We start from the raw sequence: 20,251 nt of genomic DNA on the forward strand, positions 1-20,251 counted from the left end.
TTTTTTCTAAGGGGGCATGACCACACCTCCCACGATTAAGCTCAATTCACCCGGACCGGCTCTTAATAGACCTGGGCAAAAGCTACACTTTTTCTCTTTGGAAGGTTTGATAAATCTCCCCGTTATTTCGATTTAGCATCTATGGTCTTTGGTATTTCTTGCTCAGCCCTATAAAAAGCCGCTCGCAAAGGGAACACGACACGAGTCACGGGGGCCTGGCCTCGCGGCACGCCCCCCTCTCTTCCCGGGCCCACTGCGCCACCCCTTTCCTCCCCCAGAGCTAATAGCATGTAATCGGCTGTGGGGGTATTTGCGCCATCCTCGAACCGGCCCTGAGACCAATGGCAAATGCCAGAAGTGCCAGATGGCCAATCCATCCGAAGTGCCAGATGTCCAATTCACGGTGTGTGACCTCTGGCGGCAGCAGAGGTCACACACCGTTACAGGCCTGAACGTTTGCCATGACTTGCACCTAATTAAATTGACTAAGGTTGTGGATACTATTAAGTTTCAGTGAATTTCCCTTTAAAATTATAATTGTTGTAACTGTAAATTATTAGTGCATACTGTACATACTGTACATACCCAAAACACACTGACATTATGTTTCGCAATCTTGGCTGATTGTGACACAAATTTGAACACGAAATAAATATTGCATAATAGCTGTGTACAATAGGCACTCAGCAGGCAGGGAAGGACTAAAGAGCAATGTGCGCTGCGGTTTCCAGCACACATGACAGAGAATAGTGCTAGCGCCCACGTATGGCACTGCGCAGTAATGTGGCTTGATCAGTTGGCTACCCCTGAGTTAGAAAGTACTATACAAGCAGTTGACATCACAAACTTGTGCTCGCTGAAGGTAAACAATGCCATTGCACAATATCCTTTTCCTGTGAAATGGAGACTTGACAGTGTGCAGCAGCTTATGAGTCACTGACGCTGACAGATTACCTAAAACGTCGCTCAAAATTCATTAAATCAGGGCGCTGCTCCGGTTCTGCAGCAACACCAGCCACCACCTACCCCGACCCGAGCTCCACCCCCCTATCCAGGAGCAGGGTGGAGAAATCCTTCGGTACGGCCGTCAGCCGGCCTGAACCAATCGCTGGATACGGGGGAGGTGCCGTAGGAGCGGGCAGAAAAGAAGAGAGGCAAGGAGAAAGAAAAGTGCCATGGAAAGTGTCTGGGTGACCCGCGTAAGGTCTGCGGCTGAGGTATCCGGCTGCTGCAGCGCTGACAGCCAGGAGAGCAGCGCAGCCCTACAGAGCTGCTGGTAACCAGAGTCCCGGGCTGGAGAGTGACCGTCTGGCACAGGTGAGATAACACAATGGGCAGCACCTGAGATAGGGACTGAGGACACCTCAGAGTCCCGGCTGCACTGGGCGAACATTTCTGACTGCAGGAATCGCTATAGAGCAAGTGACTTCAATACATAATAAAGTGACTTCTGTGTGTAGGGACGCTGTCTCCCAGTGTGTTTAGTTGTATGTAAAAGATGTGTGAGGATTGGAAACTTATTCTTTCGTTGTGTATTCCGCGGGTGTGTTGCTATTGCATAGGATGGAGCTGCTGTGCCGATATCTATCTATCTATCTATCTATCTATCTATCTATCTATCTATCTATCTATCTATCTATCTATCCATACAGCATCTCTCATAGGCGATGGTCACAGTCTACACGATGACACTGCCTTATAGTCACTGTATAGCAAAAGATTGCCTCTTCATGAATGACATGTTACCAGCGAATGACACGGAGATGTTACTGTTCCCACTAGTAGGATGGATTTAGACTGAGCATGAGAGAGACTGGTTTTATAATTAGATGAGATTGCACTGTCCTGGGTGAGACTTATTTACTGGAAGCTGATGATGCCTGAGGCACAGAAAATGAATGAGACCGTACTTACTGGCTATGATTTCTGGAGAGATCTATTTTCCATCCTGTCACCACTGTACTAGTTATATAATTTTGGGGAACATATGACACTTGGGTTGGGTGAAATGAAGAAATTGATATGTAAATTTAAATGTCAGTTGCTAAATTATCCATATTTAAAATGTTAGTAGAAACATTGCTGGGTCCTAATATCAAATGTACCTGTTTATCTTAATGTCATATATTTATATACATTTGCTAGTAGTGCATACTATTGGGGCACATCTAGGACAGTAATTTATCCACCAATCTCTATCCTGCTGCTACTTCTTCATGGAGTTACAGTCTTGGCTGTGACTTGGCCATTCCAAAGCCTTAATTCTTCTTTCAGCCATTCAATTGTCGATTTGCTGGTGTGCAAAGGATCATTGTCCTGTTGGATAATCCAATTTAAGCAAAACTTAAACTGCTGGACATTTTCCTCTAGAATACTCTGGTATGAGGAGAAGTTAATGGGTGGACTCATTGGGGGTGATTCAGTTCAGCTTGAATTGAATAGTGCCAGGAGGGAGCTCCCCGAGCTTCCAATTCACCGCAGTGTTTACTCCGATGGGAAGTAGTTAAGTCGGAGAATGCTGGTTCTCGCGACTTAACCTGGGTGTTTAGTCACGAGAACTGGCATTCTCAGACTAAACTGCTGGCCGCGAGGCTGTTAGTGCCATGCTAAGCTGGAAATCAGCCTCGCAGCCAGCACTTTAGTCTGCTTTCTCCTTATATCCTCAGGACGGTGCGAGGAGAAATCATTAGTCGGACTTAACAGTGTGGTCGAATAGCTCCGGGAGGTCCCTCCTGGCGCTATTCAATTCACGCTGACTTGAATCCCCCCATTTATTGTGAGGCATCCAGATTTTGTGGCTGCAAAACAACTCAAAATCATCATCACACTGTGTTTAAGGTGGGTACACCTGTGTGTACACATGTGTTTTGTTCAAATGCAAATTTACAAACCTAAAGCTGGGTACACACACTATACAATATATCGTCCGTATAGTGTGTGTTGTTGTTATCCTTTTATTTATATGGCGCTACAAGTGTTTTCCAAAGTACATAAATAATTGAACAAGAAACCAGTGACTTACAGTAAAATACAATTCAGGATATACATTGCTGCATTAGTGATCATAAAACTCAAGCAACAGGGCATAAGCAACCAAGTGATAGGTGCCCTTGTGAGGAGTAGATGAAAGCATAAGTAAGGAGAAATACAACAGGGTAGAGGGCCCTGTAGCAGCGGGTTAGGATGAGAGCTGGAAGGCTTTGATGAAGTAGTGGGTCTGGAGAGCCCGATTGAAGATTTGTAGAGAGGTGCAGAGTATGATGGGGAGAGGGAGAGAGTTCCGAGCAGCACCGGCAAAATCTTGGAGGCGCGAGTAGGGGGAAGTAATCATTTACAGTCAGGTGCATAAATATTGGGACATTGACAGAATTTTCATATTTTGGCCTCTCTTCACCACCACAATGGCTTTGAAATGAAATTTGGATGTAATTATCCTCAAATTAAATTTGAAAGTCTGCAGTTAAAGCACATCTCATTTGTTTCAATTCTGTCAATGTCCCAATATTTATGCACCTGACTATATATGCCTGATCTGTCATTCATCGCATTGTCCCATCTGCTGTTCTGCAAGGTAGATGGGCCGATGCAATGAACGACGTGGGGCTGTTACATGCAGAATGTAACAATACAGTACGCCGTTATACACCGATTCGTGCAGTGTGTACGGTGCACCATCACTGAGTTGCACCATCGTATGGTGTGTACCCACCTTAAGCCATGAAGTCTTTTTTTAGAAAAAAAAAATGGGGCATAAGTGGCTTTCTCCATGCTACCTTTCTATTAAAGCCATAATTATTCAGTCTTTTTCTGATCCTCGCATCTTAGTTGTTAAAATTTTTTCATGTTGACCGAGGCCTGTGCATCATCTGATGCAACATTTGGGTTCTGCAGAGTATTGTACAGTTTGACCTTTTCAGTGAATTTACTGGTGGGCCTAGTGTTAGAAGATTGGCCACTGTAGTCTTTGTTCTCCACTTGTAAACAATCATCTTGCTGTAGAATGCTGGATTTCAAATTGTTTGGAAAATACCTTTTTAACCCTTTCCAGACTAATGGTGCGTACACACTGTACGATAAAAATGCACAACATGAGCGATAACGATATCGTTCATATCGTAATCGTTAATGTTTAGGTGCCTTCCAACCTTTAAACGACCAGTGTTGCACGGGCATGTATGGATGATAATGAAATTGTCCATCGACCATGCATGCAGGCCAACCTGGTCGATATCGACCAGGTTACATAGGGACCGCGGGTCGCTGGCCCGTCGGTGGTGTGCTGGATGAACGACAACGATCATCCAGCGCTCCTGGAAGGTGCAGGACAATCAGTCAGCGATATTGTTATCACTGACTGATCGTACCGTGTGTACGCACCATAAGAAGCAGCAACAATTGCTTTCTTTGTGATCATTTCAGATGTGTATTTTCCTTGTCGTGGTGTTAATCATGAATGCTCCGAACAGAGCTTATGCTTTTATATAGAGATGTTAGCATTGCTGACAACCAAATAATGAAGTGCTTTTCAGTAGCAGCACCTAAATCAAATTACCTTTTTTGTGTATGGATGGACAGTATCTAGCTAATAGGTTAGTTTTATTACTTGAGGGGTATATAGATATGTTAATCTGGCTTAATTTTTGTTGACTTATTCATGATAAGGTAAAAGTGGATGGTTATTTGTCACACTAAGCTACATGTATCATTCTTGCTGTTTACTGATTATTTCTTACGCCCTACCGTCACTGGTTTTCAATGTCATATGTGCTTCTTGGTGGTTACTTTATGCCTTTTTTAATTTTTTTATTTTCTGGTCTTATCTTTACACTGCCTGTGTTGTTTACGGGATGTTATTGTTATTTTGTGCCTGTTTAAATAGACACAGATTACATAAAAACAAAAACAAATTACATGTACCACATTTTAGAACTTAAGAGTGAAGAAAGGGGCCGCATTTTAAAGACACACGCCCCCTTTTCGGCCTGAGGCACGCGCAAAAGTGCTCTTTCTGCAGTCCGGCGCCGGACCTAGAATGAACACTAAAGTCCTGATATGTAAAACCACTTTCTTAAAATAAATAGCTAAATTTACTATGCAGCGCTTTTCAAACCTGCCGTGTCTTCGGCACTTTTAGACACTGGATTTAAAAGGGCATTTATATTCAATACAAGCAAGGCGTGTTTGCTATTGAATATAATTGCCCCTTTAAATCTAGTGGCTGAAGACACAGCGTTTTTTGAAAGCACTGCATAGTAAATTTAGTCCAAGGTGTTTCTATCTTTTTTCACATGACTATAATTTCCTTTGTGGAGCACTAACACTTGTTTAGAAATGATCTCAGAGGACCACAAAAAGCCCCTGCTTAAAGCTGCACTGCCATTTATAAAATGTATACTAACGTGCTTATCTGACTGTTTCCTATGTTCCTCTCATTACTCCACCAAAAACTGCGGTTCAATCCCAGAATCGACTGGACGGGGCTTCCCATAACCCCAGCTAGGGGGAAGAGCATGCTAGCAACATTTTACAAAACTGTAGGTGCAACTTTAATGTCCGAAATCAAATAGCTGGGGAAAAATTTCTGTTTATCATGGCTTAACTTAACGCGCATATTGCCCAGTATTTCTGGCTGGTAATACCCATGTTAAGAATGGGGAAATCGGCCTGTACTCCAGAAAAGTGCAAACTAATACTGGCTAATAACCGTATATAGAAGTCATTTAGTGGGCAAAAGCAAAGCATTTGGGGCTTTTAGGGAGCAATTCAGTTGTTTATTTGCACCTGATCTCTCGTCACCTCTGGAGGGTGCGAGCAGAAATGTGTCCACACGCGGCATTCGCGCCCAAACAGAACAACAATTGAATTGCTCGGTCGGGCGCCCATTAGTCACAGCCACGGCTGAAAACAATTGAATTGGCCCCTTTAAAATTTGTCAAATGGCTGTTTTTTTGCAATAATAGAGAAAAAATATATAGAAAGCAAGTGTTGTTTCTGCAAATTAAATGCTCTAGATTAGTTTGGGGTGTATAAAAATGTCTACGGTGATTTTTGTGTAATTTAAAGCTACTTTTAAACATTTGTAAAAAAACATCTGTAACCTCCACCTGCAAGCTTAAAAACACCTGGCCCATCCAACAGCACCCCATTATGCCTGCCCCACATATCTTAACCCATTAACCCATCACCGTAAAAATTATAGCCCTCATTCAGAGCCGTACGCTCTGAGCAGAGCGCACGCTTTGAATGAGGGCCGCCCTCCATAATTATGGAGCGTCCTCCTGTACGCTCGTATAGCTGTGGGTCACCACCCACAGCCTATACGAGCGTGCAGTTTGATGGCCGCGATTGTCTTGACCATCGCGACCATCGCCACTGCGAGCCGGAGCCTGCGGTTGAGTTTTTCAACCGCAAGGCCCGGAGTGATTTTGGCTCTATCAGAGCCAAAATCACTCCCACTGACATCACTAGTGATGTCAGTGGGCCGGCTTCTGACGGTAGGCGTTCCCTTGGGAACGCCCCCGTCAGGGAGGCACGCCCCCGGCACGCCCGCCAAAGGGGGCGTGCTGTCAATCAACATCGACAGCACGCCCCCTTTGATCAGACACAACGAGCGAAGGAAAGTCCTTCGCTCGTCGCGTCTGGCGCATGCGCACGACGGAGCTCCCGCCGTCGTGCGCATACTCAGTGCACAACATCGACCCACTTGCGAGCGGACAGCCGCTTGCGAGTGGGTCTGAATCAGGCCCTATATGTCATTATTGGCTAAATTAAGCATTTTAAAAACTTCTACGTTCCTAATTTATCATTCTGTGTGTGTGTGTATGTTTAGTGTCCCAGGGGCTGTGGATCAAGGACCTGATTCAGATCCGCTCGCTAAGATGCGTTCGCACGCAGCCAGCCGGTTGTTTGCATTCTGCATACGCATCGCGATGCACATGCGTGAACCAGTGCGAGCGGTTAGCGTACGCTCACCGCCCATAGACAGCCCTGCAGAATGAGTGACAGGAGAGGCGTTTGTTGGTGGTGACAGGAGCTGGCTGCTAGAAACAGAGGAGTGGAGGTGCGGACGCAGATGTGCCTGAGCGTTTTAACGCCGTTTCAGAGGCATGCATAATTAAGAGGCAGCGTCATAGTACACGTCACTTGGTTGTATTTCACGCTGAAGCACTCACAGTGCTTGCGGTAGGGTATGGTCACCCACAAACGCGGCGTTCGCTTCTGATGCTACTCTATGTCCCAATGGTTGCATACACTTCCTGGAGATGACTTGAGCAAGTGGGCGTCTTAAGACAGACTGGTGGGCGTCTGCATACACAGATTGTTCTCACGCCAAGACATAGTGGGCGTGCTAATGCCTTGCTGTGCGATCACTTGCTTTGCCAAAACTTGCATACGCATCTAGCGTGCTAGCGGGTCTGAATCGAGCCCCAAGTGCCAACATTTTTACATTTTTTAAAATAGGGATTTTCCCCGACATCTGCTTAGGGGCTGAGAACAAAAATCTACTTTAAATCCTATTGACAGTTAGCTCAGGTTAACTTGTGCGGATAATTGAATAGGCCGCGTTGTCAGTTACCTGCGTTAGCCAGCGTAAATGAGTTATCGCAGCTAATTCAATCCCCCCCCCAAATGTCTTTCATGAAATTGTTAGTGTAGTTAATGGCTACTAACATTAATTTCTGGATGACTGGTCCTCCCCCTTCATCTTCCATGTATATCTGCTATTTGCCATTACTGTAAAAGTGGATCAATAAAGAATTCATATTTTATTCCCAGACATGAGTGAAGGTTACTGAAGTGTTAGCCTTAAACATATCATGATGGTTGGATTGCCACAGCTACAGTTACTATCTCCCTAACAGATGGCATGTGCTGTCGTATTGCTTTAATACTTTTTTTTTTTTCACAATGAATATATGCAGCTCTGGGTGCAGGATATCTGGTTTACAGATTTATTTTGCTACTAGAGGGACATGCAGTACATTGCAAATCAAACACACCCAGGGCGATTGATTGCAGTTCTTTCTGGCACTGAAAAAGCTGTACTAGGTGATTTGGCCAAGGTCGCCAACTCATTATAGCTATCTGTGTGGGAGTGAAGGGGGATATTCACCTGTGAATTGTGATGTCCAGTGTGACTTAATGTGTAAATATAAATAGTAATGCTTAACCTATTCCTGTAACTTAATGTCTTTACAAAAGGGCAACCGTCTTATGATAGGAAACATTGAGCTATCGATGGGCTGCAAAACATGATACCCAAGCCTGTTGTTTGGATTTTTAGTGTTCATGTTTTTTGCAGCATTCAAAGTATTTTCCTTCAGGTTAATATGAAGTTTGAGGTAGTGTTGTGCATCCATAAAATAATATTGTTAAGGAGAGTGTGATGTACTGCTTACTATATGGAATGAAGACACATTGGGCTCTATTCAGCATCAGTGTCGATATTGTCCTGAATATTGTTGGACAATAACAACACAATGTTTTTATTTTTTTCTCCCTGCTTTGCCCAGCTATTTAGCTAAATTCTTCCCAGGGACAGTGGTTGTCTGCACAACTAGTATTAAATATACAAACAAAGTGAACGTTACATTTTTTCAAAGTATTCACCAGTGGAGTCTATGCAAAGTTGAATGTGCTCAAACCACTTGGTGAAGCAGCTGGACCATCCCGAAGCAGGTAAAGTATGTCTTCTACATGCTGGATGAAGTTCTCCACTGCAGCTTCCAGTGACTTAAAGAATCCCATGCATCTTGTGCTTGATTTGTGGGAACACAAAGAAGTCGCACGGTGCCGGGTCTGGACTGTACGACTGATGACCAAGCTTCTGGATGCAGAGCACACTAAATAATCTGATGTTTATTTCACTAAAGAAACCAGATCCTACTGACTTTGATTATGAAAAAGCTGCAGACAACTGGGCCTCTAAAAGAAGAGAATATTTAATACATAATATGTTTATCTCGAGTATAAATCAATATAAGTTCAGGATTTCAACAGTTCATTAATGCTGAGGTCCCCGCCTAACTACTTTTTGATGCCACCCGTTTGGCAAAAGTTCCTTGGGAGAACACTGCAACATGTTGCGGCTCCAAGTCACCCGAGCCTACTTCTGCTCTCGAGTCAGCTGATGGGTCACCCAGCATGCAGATTCTTTGTTCAGGCCAATCTTTTCGTGGTGTATCGTGCGGATGGATCCCAATGGAATGCCTGTCTCCTCTAACTGGGCCACGGTTACCCTGGATTCCACTTAAACTATGGCCCGCACGGCAGCAATGTTGTCCTCATGATGGCCAATACAGGTCGGCTGCAGCGCTCCTCATCTTCCAGGGACTCTCTTCCATGTCAAAATTCAGCAAACCACTCAACACAGTGGTTCGGGATGGTGCTTCCTCCCCAAAGGCAGCTCGCAGTAGGTCAAAACTCTCCTGCTGTCGTAGACCACTCTTCACAAGTTTCTTGAAGGAAGTGAACAAGCTGACCTCTTTGGTGTGCAGTGCTGCTTATATACGGTTCTGTGCCCTAAAATTTCTCAAGAAATTTAGGGCCTGATTCAGAGCCGAACGCTCTGACCAGACCGCTCGCTCTGAATCAGTGCCCTCCTCCATGAAAATGGAGCGGCCTCCCGGCCGCTCGCATAGCTGTGGGTAACCACCCACAGCGTATGCGAGCGTCCATGATGATGGTCGCGATGGTCTTGTCCATCGGGCTTGCGACGGAGACCTTGCGGTAGGGTCTCGCTGCCGCAAGCCCTGGAGTGATTTTGGCTCTATCAGAGCCAAAATCACTCCCACTGACATCACTAGTGATGTCAGTGGGGCCGGCTTCAGATGGTAGGCGTTCCCATGGGAACGCCTCCGTCTGGCAGGCACGCCCACCAAAGGGGGCGTGCTGTCAATCAACATCGACAGCACGCCCCCTTTGGTGCGAGACCCGGAGCGATGGAGAGCCCGTCGCTCGCTGGGTCTAGCGCATGCGCACGACGGAGCTCCCTCCGTCGTGCGCATGCGCAGTGGGGGAACATCGACCCGCTTGCGAGCGTCCTGCGCTCGCGAGCAGGTCTGAATGACCCCCTTAGTCAGATTGCAGTTCACAACCAGACAGCCAGATAATGTCTAGTCTACCTATGCACTGCACATCCAGAAACATATTGCGCACTCCTCATTTAGGTGTGTGTGTGTGTGTGTATATGTAATATATATGTTTCCTTTAATAAAATCACTGTATGATGTGTCTCATCAAATGATGCACTCCCCAAGCATTAAGGGTGGCAGCTCCTTCTCCCATCAACTGTTGTTTTGACAGCGTTGAAATCCTAAAACACACAAGGTGGAAAGAGAGTGCCTCCTAGTGCAGTATCATAAAAAAGGGGGTATCCTTCACCAGGTATAATCACCCTCTGTGTAGTGGAGGTGTACCTTATGGAGTGGAATTCACCACTTAATTACCAGCATGAACAATCAATAGGTCCTCAGTCTCCACTCTCCTGATCCCACTAGGTATCTTACATCATTTGTCACCAACCATGGTATAAATGCCTTTTCTTTGCATATGAAATTACGTTAGGTATAAAGCCTAATGTCCATGATGTAAGATACCTGGTGGGATAAAGAGAGTGGAAACTGAGGACCTATTGATTGTTCATGCTGGTAATTAAGTGGTGAATTCCACTTCATAAGGTATACCTCCACTCCACTGAGGGTGATTATACCTGGTGAAGGATACCCCCTTATTTATGATACTGCGCTAGGAGGCGCTCTCTTTCCACCTTGTGTTTTATATCTCTATATCCTGGTAGACCGGCACTCTGCTTGAAGAGATGCTCCTGTGCTCTCTGATGGACTATCAATAGAGAAACAAACAAAAATGGCAGCTGCTCAATCAATCTAGCAGTACTAATCAGGTGCATGAAAGGGAGGGGTCATACTAAGTAGAGAAAGGAGGGGGATTTAACCCCCTATTGTACCTCAGCACACTGAATAATACCTGCAACAATATATGAAGACTATATGGTCATAGAAATTCAGAGATATTAGTTGCATGCATTTGCAAACACATGGGAGGCTGCTGGGCCACGTCACGGCTTCTCTGTTACCAGCAGTCCCTAACACTAAGGGGTTCACGTCCGGGACGCAGTGCACCCCAAAAAACGTCCAGCCCAGGACCCCCCCAGGGCATCACACGAAAATGGAAAAAGAGTGACAGTGCAGTGCAAAGTATAGCTGTGTGTGAGTAATCATTAAGTGTGGAATGAGAGGTTAAAATATATGTGAAAAAATACATGAATAATAAACAAACATAAAAGGTGATGTGAAAAGCAACTATGTGTATTAAGTGGTGATGCCTGAGGAGGCCCAACCAGACCAGTCCCGGGGGCCCTCTACGCCCAAACGCTCACCCCAAATGTAAAATATCCCAATTATAAGGCCTCATGATAAAGGCACATATATAATTTTGTCAAATGTAAGGCCTCATGATAAAAGCACATACATAAATGCATCCAAATTGAGAGCCAGCTTACCTGGGAGTCACCCCTGGGAACTCCAACTAGCACTACTAGAACCAGCATGCCCTACTAATGCTGGCTCCTTCATGCAACTCATAACAAACAAACAAAAATGGCAGCTGCTCAATCAATCTAGCAGTACTAATCAGGTGCATGAAAGGGAGGGGTCATACTAAGTAGAGAAAGGAGGGGATTTAACCCCCTATTGTACCTCAGCACACTGAATAATACCTGCAACAATATATGAAGACTATATGGTCATAGAAATTCAGAGATATTAGTTGCATGCATTTGCAAACACATGGGAGGCTGCTGGGCCACGTCACGGCTTCTCTGTTACCAGCAGTCCCTAACACTAAGGGGTTCACGTCCGGGACGCAGTGCACCCCAAAAAACGTCCAGCCCAGGACCCCCCCAGGGCATCACACGAAAATGGAAAAAGAGTGACAGTGCAGTGCAAAGTATAGCTGTGTGTGAGTAATCATTAAGTGTGGAATGAGAGGTTAAAATATATGTGAAAAAATACATGAATAATAAACAAACATAAAAGGTGATGTGAAAAGCAACTATGTGTATTAAGTGGTGATGCCTGAGGAGGCCCAACCAGACCAGTCCCGGGGGCCCTACGCCCAAACGCTCACCCCAAATGTAAAATATCCCAATTATAAGGCCTCATGATAAAGGCACATATATAATTTTGTCAAATGTAAGGCCTCATGATAAAGGCACATACATAAATGCATCCAAATTGAGAGCCAGCTTACCTGGGAGTCACCCCTGGGAACTCCAACTAGCACTACTAGAACCAGCATGCCCTACTAATGCTGGCTCCTTCATGCAACTCATAACAAACAAACAAAAATGGCAGCTGCTCAATCAATCTAGCAGTACTAATCAGGTGCATGAAAGGGAGGGGTCATACTAAGTAGAGAAAGGAGGGGGATTTAACCCCCTATTGTACCTCAGCACACTGAATAATACCTGCAACAATATATGAAGACTATATGGTCATAGAAATTCAGAGATATCAATAGAGGAATGATAGACAGCGGCACTTGGAGACTTAAGAAATTTTAATGTGATGTCTTACTTAGCAGACCAACGCTTCGGGGCATGTAAGCCCTTTTGTCAAGATGAGTACACTAGCAATAGAGCAATGTTTACCTTAAATAAGGAGAAAACCCGCCAAGTGAATCGGCTGGACGTGGCGGTCAGGGTCTCACTGTGATGACGTCGTTGCGGCACTGGACGGTTGTCAGAGCAACTAGAATGTCGGCAGCTAGACGCGGCTGGCAGTCCTGCTGAGAAATGAATCAAAGAGAAGACAAAAGACAAAAAACATTGGGGTAGCAAAACTGTTGATAGGTCAAATTATCTAGTGGTCAGGGAGAGCCAGAAGGGGTCCCTAAAAAAAAACATGTTGGCTGGAAGTGCCAGGCTACACTAAAATCAAATGTACATGAATTAATGAGACACTCTAGATAATATTTTCGTTAAGGCCATGCGGACTGATTGTGTTAGGGTTGAAGATCCATCTAGCTTCAATTTGAAGTAGACAACCTGTCCCATCTCCACCTAAGGGATTTGTTACAGTCTCTTAGGAATCACAGTGTAAGACCCCTAGAACCACTCTGGTGAGGTCTTCTGCCAATTGCAACCAAACATTGTTCCCTTAGAACACGACACGTTCACCGCTACTTAGGTGGTCCCCTGGTCTTAAAACTCAGGATAGTAGGGCTTACACTGTTATCCTAAGGCCACAGGATGTTATGCGACTGATAGTGAACTGGGCAAGGTGAGGTAACTTCATCAAAGTCTTAAAGGTAGAGCCTGAGGCAGTAGAGACGCAGCTTGGACTGCCGAGGTGAAAACAGGCTGTGATTTGGCTTTGAGAGCCGAGGTGCGGCTAATGTGCCGGTTGATATTAAGACTGAGATGCAGCCTTGAGAGCCGAGATGTAAATAAGCTGTGATGTGGCTTTGAGAGTTGAGGTGCGGCTAATGAGATGGGATGTATTCAGAGTGATGCAACATTGAGGACCGAGGTGCAGCTTAGACAGCCGGAATGTGGCTTTGAGAACCGGGGTGTAAATAGGCTGTGATGCGGCCTTGCGGGCCTGGATGTGGCTTTGAGAGCCGAAATGTTCACAGGCTGTGATGCGGCCTTGCAGGCCAGGATGCGGCTTTGAGAGCCGAGGTGGAAACAGTCTGAGAGATGGTAATAAATGGCCGATTGAGCGGCGAGGCTGCAGGAACAGCACGTCCCAGGGAACTCCGAAGACAGCAGTAAATGATAACTCTAGATGGAGGAATGAGAGTGTTAGACAAGTACTCAAGGCAACGGCAGAACAGGCACAGACTAGCAGGACCACGACTGGCAGGAAACGTAAGGACACGTACAAACACCCTATAGCCGGTGATGAACCACCAGGCTTAAGAAAGGTGCTGGACAAATGGATACAAGGCAGGTGATTAATGGAATCCATAGGTGTGTTACGGTCTCTTAGCAACTGGAAATGCTGTCCTAGTATGGCGTATACGTTTTACATAAGCAGAATTCCGGGAGTGTGGCTGGCGACCTGGAGAAGAGACAGCTGTGAGTAAGTAACAAGGCGCGCTGGCGACTTGCAAAAGGATTTTGGCACATGATTTATTTATTGTCTTATATTTTAACGTAGAGAATGGATGATTTTTCTCTGCAAAGTGCCTAGCTACTAGTTGATCCGAAGGTTTACCAGATAGGCGGCCTTGCTCGCTGACCGATGGAGGGCCATTCGCTCCCTCATGGTTCTTGTGGTCTTGCCTACGTAACTGAGGCTATACGGGCGGGACAATAATGGAAGAGATGCACGTCAGAACGTATTTGACGTTGAAGACACAGCCTGAATATGGATATTCGATTTGCCCTGAAATGTTGGTCTGCTATGTGACACATCACATTACATTTCTTAAGCCTCTTAAGTCCCGCTGTCTATCACTATAATGGCTTGCTCTCTACAGTGCGATGTTATAGGAGTCGGGTATTAATGGAGAAGATCATTTTGTTATCTTCTCCATTATCCCGTCCTGCATAGCTGGGATACTTAAATCGTTTCCACATACAGTAATTTAAGTAAAAATTTACTTGCTGAATAGACCCCACAGACCGAATATATTCTGATTCTTGCGGCTGAATACAACATGCTACTCTAACTTTACTTATTCAGTTTTATTATCGGCTAGTAGATGCTCATCTTCCCTTCCTCTGTAATATATTCTGCTGGTTTCTGTATTCTACCTTTTTGGATTAGAATATATAGCAGATGTCTAAAAAGCCAGTAAAAAGCTTCCTACAATGGAGTCTGTTGAACTGAAGACCAAAGAAAAAGGGAAGACAAGTCATTATATAATCTGCTACCATACAGATAAAATAACACAATAAGTTGCCTTGAAACTTTTTTTTTTTCTTATAAAGAGGACCTCCATACAAGATTATTGTAATAAGCGGTGCTTTATTCACATGTAAATTACATTGCAATTCAGTCACATTACAAGTACTTGTTTCCCCTTTATTAAATTGGCTTGTTGATCATAGACAATCTTCATATTGCAATAAATGGAACACTGTTTGTTGAGGCAGCTAATGTGTGATATGGATCTTTTTACACAATTCTAAGGTTCTAAAAGGGAAGGTATTTTGGAAAAAGCAAGTAAGAAGTTTTGTAGAGAAATGTACTGATCTGGAATTCTAGTGGCATGGCTACTTTTCACCTGCTTGTTAAATGAATAAAAAGTGATTTAAGGTCCATATGCTAATAAACTTAGGGCCTGATTCAGACCCACTCGCGAGCGGCTGTCCGCTCGCAAGTGTGTCGATGTTCTGGACTGAGCATGCGCACGACGGAGGGAGCTCCGTCGTGCGCATGCGCCAGACGCGACGAGCGAAGGAAAGTCCTTCGCTCGTTGTGTCCGATCAAAGGGGGCGTGCTGTCAATGTTGATTGACAGCACGCCCCCTTTGGTAGGCGTGCCGGGGGCGTGCCTCCCTGACGGGGGCGTTCCCACGGGAACACTTCCCGTCAGAAGCCGGCCCACTGACATCACTAGTGATGTCAGTGGGAGTGATTTTGGCTCTGAGAGAGCCAAAATCACTCCGGAGCTTGCGGTTGAAAACCTCAACCGCAGGCTCCGGCTCGCAATTTCGATGGTCGCGATGGTCTCGACCATCGCGGCCATCAAAATGCACGCTCGTATAGCCTGTTGGTGGTGACCCACAGCTATACGAGCGTCCAGAAGGACGCTCCATTTTCATGGAGGCCGGCCCTCATTCAGAGCGTGCGCTCTGCTCAGAGCGTACGGCTCTGAATGAGGGCCTTAGTCTAATATTCACCATTTACCCAGATTTGTTTTCAGCAGACCTTTTTACTTACAACTGTACATAATGTAGAACAAACAAGCCAGTCATATAATATAAAAAAATACATTATTTTACAATTAAATGTTCAGTTGGGATCAGTGGCGTAACTACTGCCCCCGCAGCCCCCGCGGTGGATTGGAGGCGCTGGGTAGCTTGGGGGCGATGGGGGCAGTAGTAGTAACTACGGAGGGTGCAGGGGGTGCGGTTGCACCCCCTGCACCCTCCATCTGCCGGGCACCCGCTGAGTGTGTTACCAGCGGGCGCCCGGCTCCTATTCAAACCCCCGGCGGCAGCCGGAGGACGGAGCTCCCTCCGTGTTCCGGGTCTCGCAGGGCACTATGGGAGTGACTTAATGACTTCACTCCCATAGTGCCGAGGAGCGGACGCCGGGGACGGAGCTCAGGAGTGAGCTCCGTCTTCCGGGTCCCGCAGAGCACTATGGGAGTGACGTAATGACGTCACTCCCATAGTGCCGAGGAGCGGACGCCGGGGTATGGACGGCAGCAGCACTGGAGCGGGGATAAAGGTAAGTGTTTGTGTTTTTTTCTTTTGTGTGTGTGTGTGTGTTTGTTTGTGTGCGCGCGGAGGGGGGGAGCAACTACAGGCGGCTAACTACTAGAAGGGGCACTACAGGGGGCCCTGCATAATGGGCACTACTACAGGGGGCATTATTTTAATGGGCACTACTACAGGGTGCATTACTTTAATGGGCACTACTACAAGGGGCCCTGCATAATGGGCACTACTACAGGGGGCATTGCAGAAGGGGCACTACTACAGGGTGCATTGCATAAGGGGCACTACTACAGGGGATCTTGCATAAGGGGCACTACTACAGGGGGCATTGCATAAGGGGCACTACTACAGGGGGCATTGCATAATTGGCACTACTACAGGGGACATTGCAAAAGGGGCACTACTACAGGGGGCATTGCATAAGGGGCATTGCATAAGGGGCACTAGTATAGGGGGCATTGCATTTTGGGGCACAACTACAGGGGGCACTGTATAAGGGGCACTAATTTGATACACAGTTTACAGGTTATAAACTATGTTCCCAATAATCTGGTTCTACACGGACATAAAAACTGTGCAACCTGTCTTGAGCTGAGGTGACGGACTGGCAGGAGCAGAAAGGATGGTTGGTGAAGTAGATCTGTCAGGGTGGGATGTAATGGGCATTACTGTTTGGCATAATGTGTATTTGGCATTACTGTGTGCACAATGTGCTATTAGGGGCATTACTGTGTGGCATAATGTGTTGTATGTGGCATAATCTGTTGTATGTGGCATCACAGTGTGGCATAATGTCAAATAGGGTCATTACAGCATGGCATAAATTTGTTATAAGCACTTTACTGTATGTCATTATGTGTTATATGTGGCATTATTGTGTGGGATGTGTAAGGGGCATTGCTGTGTGGCATAATGTGTTGTAAGGGGCTCTCCGGTGTGGCATAATGTGTTGTAAGGGGCATTCCGGTGTGGCACACTGTGTTATAAGTGGCATTACTTAGTGTGTCATAATGTGTAAGGCACGTTGCTGTATCATGTAACCACACACCTTAAACGTAGTCTTTGGGTGTGTTTGATCTTTGGGCGGGGGGGGCGCCTGAAACTTTTTTGGCATGATGGAGCAAAATTTATGGTTACGCCACTGGTTGGGATACTCTGCCTAATACAGTGGTTGATGTACTACTAGAAACTTATATCGGGCACAACTGTATGCTTCCTGGGCTACTTCTGAAAATTACAAATGCTGGCTAATACTGTATTTAGCTGTTTTAGTGTTCAAGCATTCATTTGGCATCTTGGAAATAGTATAAAAATGGCAGCCCTAGTAAAGCCTTGGGGCTTCATCCTTGTAGCCTTTTGTAGGGTATTAGAAGTTGTTTGTTTCAGGTATTTTCCTAAAATTCTCATCAATTCCCTTAAATTAATATTTTCCTCTAGCGAGCACCCGGGGGACAGACATGTGAGGACTCACCTTTTGAGGGTTGCCATATGGGGGAGCACCTATGACCTATTTCAGGGAAAAGTTAAAAAAATAAAAATCTGGCATCACTGTAGCAGTGATGACACTCAATGAAAAAAATTGTGGGTCCCTGGGACCCCTCACTTTAAAAAACTGGAGTCCTACTCCCACTGCTTTTGATATCATCAGTCCACCACATATTTTACAGTACATATAATGTTCCTGATTCAGAGATGCACATTCATCCGAGGATGAACGCACAACTCTGATGTTTAGGGGTCTGCGTCTGCGCAGAAACCGTTCTGCACGGGATGTAGTAGGCCGGTCACAATCCCGACAGCTGAATGTCAGCTAGGGATTTATGATAGGCGTTGAAATACCGACGTCTATCATAATCCCAATGCCGGAACGCCGAGGACGCTATCCCGAACTAAGGTAAGTCTGGGGCGCCCTAAGCGTTAGCTGTGTGTGGGGGGTTAGGATTAAGGAGTGTAGCGGGGTTAGGTTTGTGGGGTGGGGGAGTGTTAGGATTAGGCACCTCCCCACCCCCCCGGGAGGGTTAGGTTTAGGGAGCGGTAAGGGATGGTTGGGGTTAGGCACAAAGGGGGGAGGTTAGGGTAATCACCATTATGATAGGGTAGGGGGGGACAGGGGAGGTTAGGGTACTTACCAGCCCCTGTCGGGATCTTTATCCTTTCGGGCATCCGCTGTCGGTATTTGAACCAGCTAAGCAGCCCCCGGCATTTCAATCCCATTCCATTCTGCGCATGTGGAGAACTGGTCCTGTGTTCTCTTTTGCAGAATCCCGAGCACCGGCCAGGCTGTGGCCGGTGCTCCCACAGCCTGATCGAAGGCACAACTTTTGCAATGGTTCCGCTGGTGATCCCAGCCTGCAACCCCAAATGCAGCAAGGAGGTGTCCGACACCCACTTCTGCATTTGCATCTGATATGGACGGATTTGCACAGCTGCTTGTGTGCGGCTGTGTAAATCTGTCCATCTCTGACTCTGACTCTGGCCCAATGCTTATAATTACATTGCCTTGATCTCACGTAGCCAACAGGTGCAGTGCTGGGAGCAGTTGAAACAGTGCTGGGTAAGGTGGCAGCTTGGGCAGTGCTGGAATCAGGTAGTAGTTGAGGTAAAGGGGGTTAAGTACAAGAAGCAGTTGGGGTAGAGCTGGGAGTAGGGAGGGGATAAGTGGAGACAGTAGTTGGGACAGTGCTGGGGTAGGGCCAGGTGGCAGCTTGGGCAGTGCTGGGGGCAGGTAACGCTTGGGTAGGGGGGTTTAAGGATGTGTCAGTTGGGGTAGGAAGGGGGGATAAGTGTAGATAGCATTTTGTACAGTATTGGAGGGCAAGGAGGGGGTTAGGGGCAGGCAGTGCTGGGGTTAGGGAGGAGATAAGGGTAGATGGCAGCTGGGGAAGTACTGCAGTGCAAGGTGGAGGTTAGGGGAAGGGAGTGCTGGGGGTAGTGAAGGGATAGGGTAGATAGCAGCTGGGGAAATGAATGTTCTCCATAGGCAGTGCTGGGGGTAGAAGTGGGGTAAGGTGCTGGTTATGAATAACGCTGTAAATTACATTCCTGTGGGACCTGCTTATTTACTAAAAGTGGGTCCACTGACACAAATTTTCTCGAAGTAGCAGCTACTCTCCGTATCCCCCAGAACGCCGCCCCGCCTGCCTGCATGCCAGCTAGCCACTTTGTGCTATAGTACTGATCCACTTACCTACCATACTGTTTGCTACGGTTCACTATTGTTTCCAGCACCCATGTGCATATCTTCTTACGCCAGCCTACTCCTTCTATTCATTCCCCCCCTCAACGTCAGATGCATCCTCCTGGGTTCTCTTATGGTGGAGATTGGTATGTGGTTAGGATCCTGACAAGCGGGATGCCGTCTGCCGGAACCCCAGCATCGGAATCCCGATTGCCGAGACAACGATGCACCGAAATCCCGAATTGCCTGGTCGATGGCGTCACTGCCATCACGTGCTGAGCTCAACTCCAAGCGCCGGCTCTTCTTATTCTGTGAACGGGTCCCGGGATGTGTCGACCCAGGTTACCCGTTCACACTGCACTGTGAGCCGGGTTGAACCCGTATTCAACCCAGCTCGTTATCTGGTTGAAATGCTGGCTCGACCCGGGTTATTTCAACTGGGCCATTTCACACTGCACAATAAACCATTTTGCTGCGCGTTCACTTGAAATAACCCGCGTTATTGCTGGCAGTATGAAAGGGGTATACACCACTTTGTACCTCCTACATTTTTGCAATATTCTTCAGGTTTCTTCACATTGCCCCACCTGGTTCATACACCAATCTAAACTCTCCCAACAGATTCATTGGTCTTGCTTCATACCTCCCTTCCCTCCT

The 20,251-nt window shown here is 46.3% G+C and overlaps 1 protein-coding gene across 3 annotated transcripts in view; it reads left to right on the forward strand.

Moving 5' to 3' along the window:
* Window positions 1-997: 997 nt before the first annotated feature.
* IL1RAP (interleukin 1 receptor accessory protein) overlaps window positions 998-20,251 on the forward strand; it is a 299,347-nt gene continuing 280,093 nt past the window's right edge. For all 3 annotated transcript variants that reach the window (XM_088444804.1, XM_088444805.1, XM_088444806.1), the window contains exon 1: window positions 998-1,317. The gene's annotated coding sequence lies outside the window, so the exon portion shown is untranslated. The remainder of the gene's footprint in view (window positions 1,318-20,251) is intronic.

The sequence above is a fragment of the Taudactylus pleione genome, unplaced genomic scaffold (genome assembly GCF_031769625.1).
Source record: "Taudactylus pleione unplaced genomic scaffold, aTauple2 ptg000372l, whole genome shotgun sequence".
Lineage (NCBI taxonomy): Eukaryota > Metazoa > Chordata > Amphibia > Anura > Myobatrachidae > Taudactylus > Taudactylus pleione.